Genomic DNA, 7,559 nt, shown 5'->3' on the forward strand with positions numbered 1-7,559 from the left:
CACTATGCTTTAATTATGTTCAATTTGTAACAATGAAAATACATCCTGCATATCAGATATTTACATTACGATTCATAACAATAGCAAAATTACAGTTATGCAGTAGCAACGAAAATAATTTTATGGTTGGAGGTCACCGCAACATGAGGAACTGTATTAAAGGGTCGCGGCATTAGGAAGGTTGAGAACCACTGCTCTAGCTCAATTCCTACCAAACTTTCTCTCTTTGTGCTGAAATAATACTAAATAACTTACAGCTGCCTGAACACGTTTGTCTGTTTCAGTCCTCATTGACTGCCTCTGCCTAAGAGGAGGCCTCTGCCTTCCCCTCTTCACCTGGTGAAGTCCTACTAATTTTTCAAAACCCTGCTTGGACTTCAATTTCCCCAGAAAATGTTCCCTAACTCAGAGTGAACTCCCTCTTTTGTGCACTTATTCCCATTTTACTCATTCATGTATTTGACAAATTCAATAACATTCAACAAATATTTACTGACCAACTTAATAATATAGCAACGCCTATGCTAGGGAATCTCATCATCACTGTTGTCATCATGACTAGTACTCCTCCTAGGTTCCAGAAACTGTTCTAAATAATATACATTTATTAATTCATTAACATGAGCAACAACTCTATAAAGTCGATACTCTTACTATCACCCTTATATAAATGAAGCAATTGAAAACAAAGATTAAATTGCCCATGGTCACCCTGGCAGTCCAGCTTTAAAAAGCATCCCCAATACAGACCTCATTCATGTCATAGTGGAAATAACAAGTCTAATGAGGAAGATTGACATTAACAAGCAATTATAACAAAACTAGGGGAACTGTGAAAGCACTTGTGGGCCACGAGGCTGCGATGGGCACAGGGGCGGGTCTTGGCCCATTCTCCGTGCCCCTGCCCAGCACCTCTTGCAGTGGCCCCCAGTCCCTTGTCTGCCAGCAGCCCCACTCCCACTGCCATGCTGACAGCGGGCGCCACCCCGCTCTCACTGGCTGACAGGGTGGAACGATTGGGGCCAGTGCCAGCAGCAGGTGCAAGTGGGGCTGGCACCGGCAGCAGGTGTGAGCGCCAGGTGGGACCGTGGCACATGGGAGCAAAGAATTTTCAGTAACCACCAGAGGCTCGCCCTGATGACAGTGACCGGTGCCTGCTCAGCTGCTCCACCATCCCACCACAGCCGATGCCCACCATGTTCCACACTCTGCCACCTGCTGCTGATGCCTGCCATGTTCCACGCATGCCCCCTGGTGGTCAGCGCATGTCATAGCGACCAGTTTTTAGGTTGTTCCCCTGTTCAGTCTATTTGTATGTTAGGGTTTTATATGTGTAGATGTGATAAAAGAAGGAATAAAGGATGCTATGAAAGCATGCACCTGGAGACCTAACCTATTCAACTGGTGAGGCTTCCCTGAGAAAGATGCACTTAAACCTGGGTTGTGAAGGATGAGCATAGAAACTGTCCATTTCAACACTTAAACTTCCAAGCTACTTGAGAGAGGCATCTTCTTCTTAGTTATGTCCATAGACAGAACCTATCCCATTGCTAGGCACACCAAGTGGGAGAAGGTACTTATTGCATAAATACATTAATTAAAATGTTAGGAGTCTTCTCTGAGCTCTACCCAACTCAAATTTCCATAGTCCCAAGGTCTCCATTTGCTAGACACCTGGTTTTCCCCAAATGAGTTGTCTATAATCACTTGGCATCTAAATACAGATTGTCTGGTGCCCCAAAGTAGTCTGGAGCCCACTCATAAGATTGTTCCCTATCAGAAAGGAGAACAATGGGAGGGCAGGAAAACCTTGGCTGCAGCACAGACCCACAATCTCACTGGCAACAACAGGTCTGTGGCTTCTCTTGCTAACCCTTAGTTAATAACTTTCCCTAATAAAGTTTATTCTTTTACCCAGACTATGTGACTCTACCACTGTAGAATTCATTCTTGGCCACCTTAGAGGACTGCACTAAATAATTCTTTGTTGAATGAAAATTTCTGCTTTACTTAGCAATCAGGTGTAGAAAGTTTTTTGAGGATGCTGTGTTAACGGGTAGAGGGGGTGAAAAGTACTGCTGATAATTGCTTCAGGACAAGTTAGGGATTTTTAACACAACTGGATACACACAGACCCCAGCACAGGTAGAGAATGGCTAATTGTCCCTCTCACTCACTACCTCCTTCATTGGAGAATGCACAAGCATTGGGACCTAAAGACTAGAATTGCTAGTTCTGACTCATATACTGTTGTGTGAATCTTTCAAGAAATTTCAACTTCCAATTCAGCTGTTCAAAAAAAATTGCTGCCATTTATTTATCTGTATCAATCTAATTTGCCTCTGAGCCATCATTTTTCTGTGCACTTGATATAAAAGATACAGCCCAGCCAGTGTGGCTCAGTGGCTGAACATTGACCCATGAACCAGGAGGTCATGGTTCAATTCCCAGTCAGGGCACATACATGGTTTAATCCCCAGTTAGGGGGCATGCCGGAGGCAGCTAATCAATGATTCTCTCTCATCATTGATGTTTCTATGTCTCTCCCTCTCCCTTCCTCTCTGAAATCAATAAAAATATATTTTTTAAAAAGATACAAAGAAGTTAAAAAATCTACAAGTAAATATATGATTAAATGGAGGAAATAACTTTGGCAAAGATAATAGGCTTTATAAATTAACTACAGCCCTGGTGCACGAATTCGTGCACAGGTAGGGTCCCTTGGCCTGGTGGATGATCAGGGAGATCTGGGCCTGCTGGCCAGCTGCAGGAGGTTGGCTGTGGGAGTACACTCACCACCAGGGGGCAGCTCCTGTGTTGAGTGTCTGCCCCCTGAATGTCAGTGTGTGTCATAGCAACTGGTCAACTAGTTCAGTTGACCCGTCATAATGGTCACTTCGGCTTTTATATATATAGATGTGACCAATTTCTGTTTTTCACCCTTGTTTCACATTAGAGTTAAATGGGGGAACTTTAAATGGGTCTGATGATTGGATCCCATCCCCAGAAATGTAATTGTTTCAGATTTTTAACAGCTTGTCAGAAGATTCTAATATGCAGGCGAAGTTGGGAACCAAGGTTTTAGGACAGTGTTCCTGAGGCTTTAAAGTTCATACAGATCACCCAGGGGCCCTATTGTACTGTAGATTCTGATTCAGTAGGACTGGGGTGGGGTCAAGATTCTGCATGTCTTCCCTATGCCTGTGTGCTGAAATGGAGGCATGCATACTAACAGAGGCCAAAGGAGGGGTACTATTTACTGCTTGGGGAGAAGTTGATGAAGCAAATTTTTTTTCCCTGGCCTAGGAATAGGTTTTAGAGTCAAAATAATCTCTTTTCACACTAACATAGATATTTCCCTCCAGCAAATTAAGTACCCTCTAGAATGTTCTTATCTCTGAAATCCCAATTTTTACTGCTCCATGCACCAGCTACTATCTCTATCCTTCCAAATCAAAATACCTCCACTATACCAATTCTTAGATTACAGAAAGAATTCCAATCCATTGTTCCCAGCATTCTTTAATATATTGATTGATCTATCTACATAAATATTTATCATCTTCCTAAAGCCTTTCCTTCTTGCCTCCCAAAGATTCCATTGTGCATCATTACAATCACTTCCTTATAAACAGCCTCATTTGCCCCTCTCTCTGTGTGATATTCATCCTTCCAACTATTATATCCAACTACTTTTTTTCCATGTGTGCATTTTCTTAATTGAAGTTTACTTGAGAAAAATCATACTACTATGCCATTTGGACACACTTTATTTATTATTACTATTATTATTATTACTTTGTTAATCCTCACCTGAGGACATTTTCCCATTGATTTTTAGAGAGAGTAGAAGGGAGGGGGAGAGACAGAGAGAAACATCAATGTGAGAGAGACACATCAATTGGTTGCATTCCACACAAGTCTAGACCAGGACTGAGGATTGGATCAAGCTTGCAACTGAGGTACACACTCTTGGCTGGAATCAAACCCAGGACGTTTTGGTCTGCAGGCCGACACTCTATCCACTGAGCAAACCTGGCTACAGTTCATTTGGACACACTTTAAATTCATGACACAAATTGGAAATGAACACTTAATCCTGTTGGCAATACCACAGTCTTTCCTCAGTTCACCTTCTCATTCTCAGAAGATACCTCTGAACTTCTTCTCATTTCTTTGTCCACTAATACCCACTTTTTGCCTCACTCTCAGCTAAAGAACTCACCTCATATTTTATTAAGAAAATTGATGTGATCATGTAGGAACTACCTTATGCTGTCACCCACACACAAACCATCTGCATCTAAATTAACCTTTTGTCTTTCCCTCCTGTTAAAAGAATGGGAAACCAGGGTCTTTTCAAAGGCCCATTCCCCTCCCCATGCTTTGGATCCATTCCTTCATCCTCCTCTATAATTTTATTCTTATAGATATTCCCTTTTTCTTCAACATCAACAATTTCTCTTTCTGTACTAGATCATTCCATTTTTTTTTATCTACCAACACAACAATGTCAACAAGAAAAAACTTCCCTTCTTTACTTGACCCACTCTAACCATCTTCCCTCCCCCAGACTCCAACCCCTCTCCCAAGAAATTAACAAAAAGAAGAAACAAAACCTCAAGACTTGTCCCTACATATACATACATCTTTTTGCTCTTCAATACACTTGGTCTTTCTGCCATACTACACTGCTGAAACTACACTTGCCAGAGGCTTTAATAATTGCAGTGTTGCCAAATCCATTGGCCATTTCTGTGTCTCACTACTTGACTTCCATGCAACATTTGCCATTGTTTTGACCACTTCCTTTCCATTGTAAAACTTTCTTCTCTTGACTTCTATGACATTAGTGTCTTGTAAAATAACAGCCAGTCTCTTGCTGGCTCTTCCTCCTCTGCCCAACTTTGAAATGTTGGAAATTCTCATGGCCCAGTTCTCTCTATATATCTTTGCTTAGATAATCTCTTCTAGTCCCAAGGTTTTAAGTTTCATGTATAAATTCATAACAGCTAAATTTATGTCTTCAGCCTAAACTCCATTTCAGACTAATATATCCATCTGTTTACTTGACATTAGCACTTGTGTATGTAATAAGCATCTCAAACTTAATTATTGTCGATGCTCTCCAGCTAGAGACCACTAGGAAAACAACTATAGTTGAACAAGTTGGGTTTATGACTTGTTTCAGTAAGAATGCACACTATGGAGAATCATGGGGCACCTCAGTAAGAGGTGTTAAAAATTTGGGGTTGTGTTAGATGATTTAGGGGAAGGTTCAAGGAAAGAGGGATTTTTCTCTGGGTTGGAAGCTGTAAGGAGGCAGGGGTAAACCTATAATATTTTAAAAATATTTTTTATTCATTTTTTTGAGAGAGAGATGAAGAAAGAGGAAAAGGGAGTGAGAAAGAGAGAGCGAGAAACATCAGTCAATTACCTCTCATATGCACACCTATGGTGGGGATGGAACCTCAACCTGGGCATGTGCTCTAACCAGTAATTAAACCCAACACCTTTTGGTGCATGGGATGATGCTCAACCAACTGAGCCACTCAGGCCAGGGCTATAATTTGGTATTTTAATACGTATTATCTAGAAGGACTGAGGCTAAAACTGTAATTGATGAAGACACAGCAGTCACTCATATTAGCCAGGATAGGGAAATGTTTGCTCATTTTGGGGAGGCCTGGACAATGTTTGTCTATCTATGTTCATACATGATTACAGAGTGATCTTATTTCTGTCTTGATCCATCATGGTCACAGAGTGGCCTTGTCTGATGTTGATGTTCTATGAAAATTTGCCCTCCTCAAACATACTAGGATCATTCCTCACTCTGCACTTTCTCGATTCTTTACCTGGTAATCTCATTACCTGGCTTCGATCATGATGCCTCCTTCCTACTCGCTATCACAACCCTTCTTTGGAGCACTAATCAATATCTGCTGTCCATTCATTCATTTGTTTATTGTCACCGACTCACTGGGATTTAGTTTCATAAAGTATTTTTTCTGTCATGGTCATTGCTGTAACCTCAGCCTCTAGAAACTCACCTTATAGTCAAGTGCTTGTCAATGTAAGAAACATTCAAACCTGTGACAAATTGTTGTGAGTTTATTTGAGCCAAAACTGTTGACAATTGCCGGGAAGCAAAATCTCAACGGATTGAGACAATGCTCTGGAGAATGGCGGTTTTGCACCTTATTTTATACATCACAATCAAAAGAGATAACGCAAGTGGTTTATGTGAAATCCACCAGTGATAGATTAGGAAGGTGGGAGAAAGCAAAGCCGGGAAGCCTCTTGAGATTGGATAAAAAGTAAAATGATTGACAGATACTTCTTTTACTTAGATGGGTGCAGGATAGTTAGCAGTCAACAATAACTCAGTGACAATGAGGGGATTTGTGGTATCTGCAGAGCAATGCCTATGCTTTAAGGGGTCTGGAAAAGGAAAATTTACTTTGACATTCCAAGTATGTTGTCACTGATGCAAAAAAGATGACAGACAGGCTCAGTTGAGGTAAAAATTGACCTTTGCCAGGGAAGATCCTGGCCTAAGACATGACTACCTGCCATAAACTGATTTTAATTTTGAAAGTTTTCATTTCAGACCATGTTTTGTGGTTACTTTAGGTCTCTGAGTTTGCAAGGCTGCTATGAAGGCCTCCTATGGGCTAGCATGTGGCCCCTATTTGTCCACAGGCTCAATAAAAGCACTGTCCTCAACGTCACTGGGCTGTTTTCTGTGAATACAACCATAACCAACCAGCAGTTGCACTTTTTGTGATTTTTAAGGAGTAGTAGGGCAGTCCGCAAAAAGAAGTAAAATCAGAGAGTCAAAATGAGTCTTGTCTATAGTGCCCGATGTCTTGTGTGACCACAATAAATTGGGATACAGTAAGACTCCAGAACTTGAGACTTTTCTGCCCCTGAATTATCTTCTTTCCTGAAAATTGTGTAGGATACTTATCTTTATGGTTCACTCTATTTTTTTATGAAAGGATTATTCCCGGGTTTTATTTCCGTAACCGCGATGGACCAGCCACCGCCTGGGCCAGTAACCCAGCCCCTTCGCGCAAGCGCCCAGGAGCCGAAGCCACGGCGACCAGGGCTTTGCATTGCGCATGCGCGACTAGGACCGCCTGGAAGCGCCGAGGCGGGAAGTGTTGCGCAGGCGCGTTTGGCAGAGTCGCTAGGACGTGCGCTCTCGAAGACGGCGACCCAGGCGTCTGGGGAGCCCCGGAAGTCGTATTCCCTTAAACTGTGAGTTTCGAACGGTTTCTTCCACGGCGCGGGGTTGTGAAGGATTAGAAACGAATTTCGGGTCGAGCGGTCCGCGCCCCCAGGGGGATCCATTCACTCCCTTTCCCCTGCTCCTGCCGGTGCTCGTCCCCGGGGTGGTATCATTTCTCGGCCAGCTTGTTTGGGGACGTGGCCGAGCTTCCTGGCGCTCCCTTTCACTAGTGGAGCGACTTCCTCTGTCCTCCTCCTCCTCCTCCTCCTGTGCTCTTGGGTCAAACCGCTGCCCCCGCTGATGCTTCCCCCACCCCTCTGCG

General features: G+C 42.8%; 1 protein-coding gene across 1 annotated transcript in view; it reads left to right on the plus strand.

Moving 5' to 3' along the window:
• Positions 1-7,158: 7,158 nt before the first annotated feature.
• Positions 7,159-7,559, plus strand: part of CDC7 (cell division cycle 7) — a 31,824-nt gene continuing 31,423 nt past the window's right edge. The window contains exon 1 of the mRNA XM_006758202.2: positions 7,159-7,266. The gene's annotated coding sequence lies outside the window, so the exon portion shown is untranslated. The remainder of the gene's footprint in view (positions 7,267-7,559) is intronic.

This window comes from Myotis davidii, unplaced genomic scaffold (assembly GCF_000327345.1).
Source record: "Myotis davidii unplaced genomic scaffold, ASM32734v1 scaffold674, whole genome shotgun sequence".
NCBI classification, from domain to species: Eukaryota; Metazoa; Chordata; class Mammalia; order Chiroptera; family Vespertilionidae; genus Myotis; species Myotis davidii.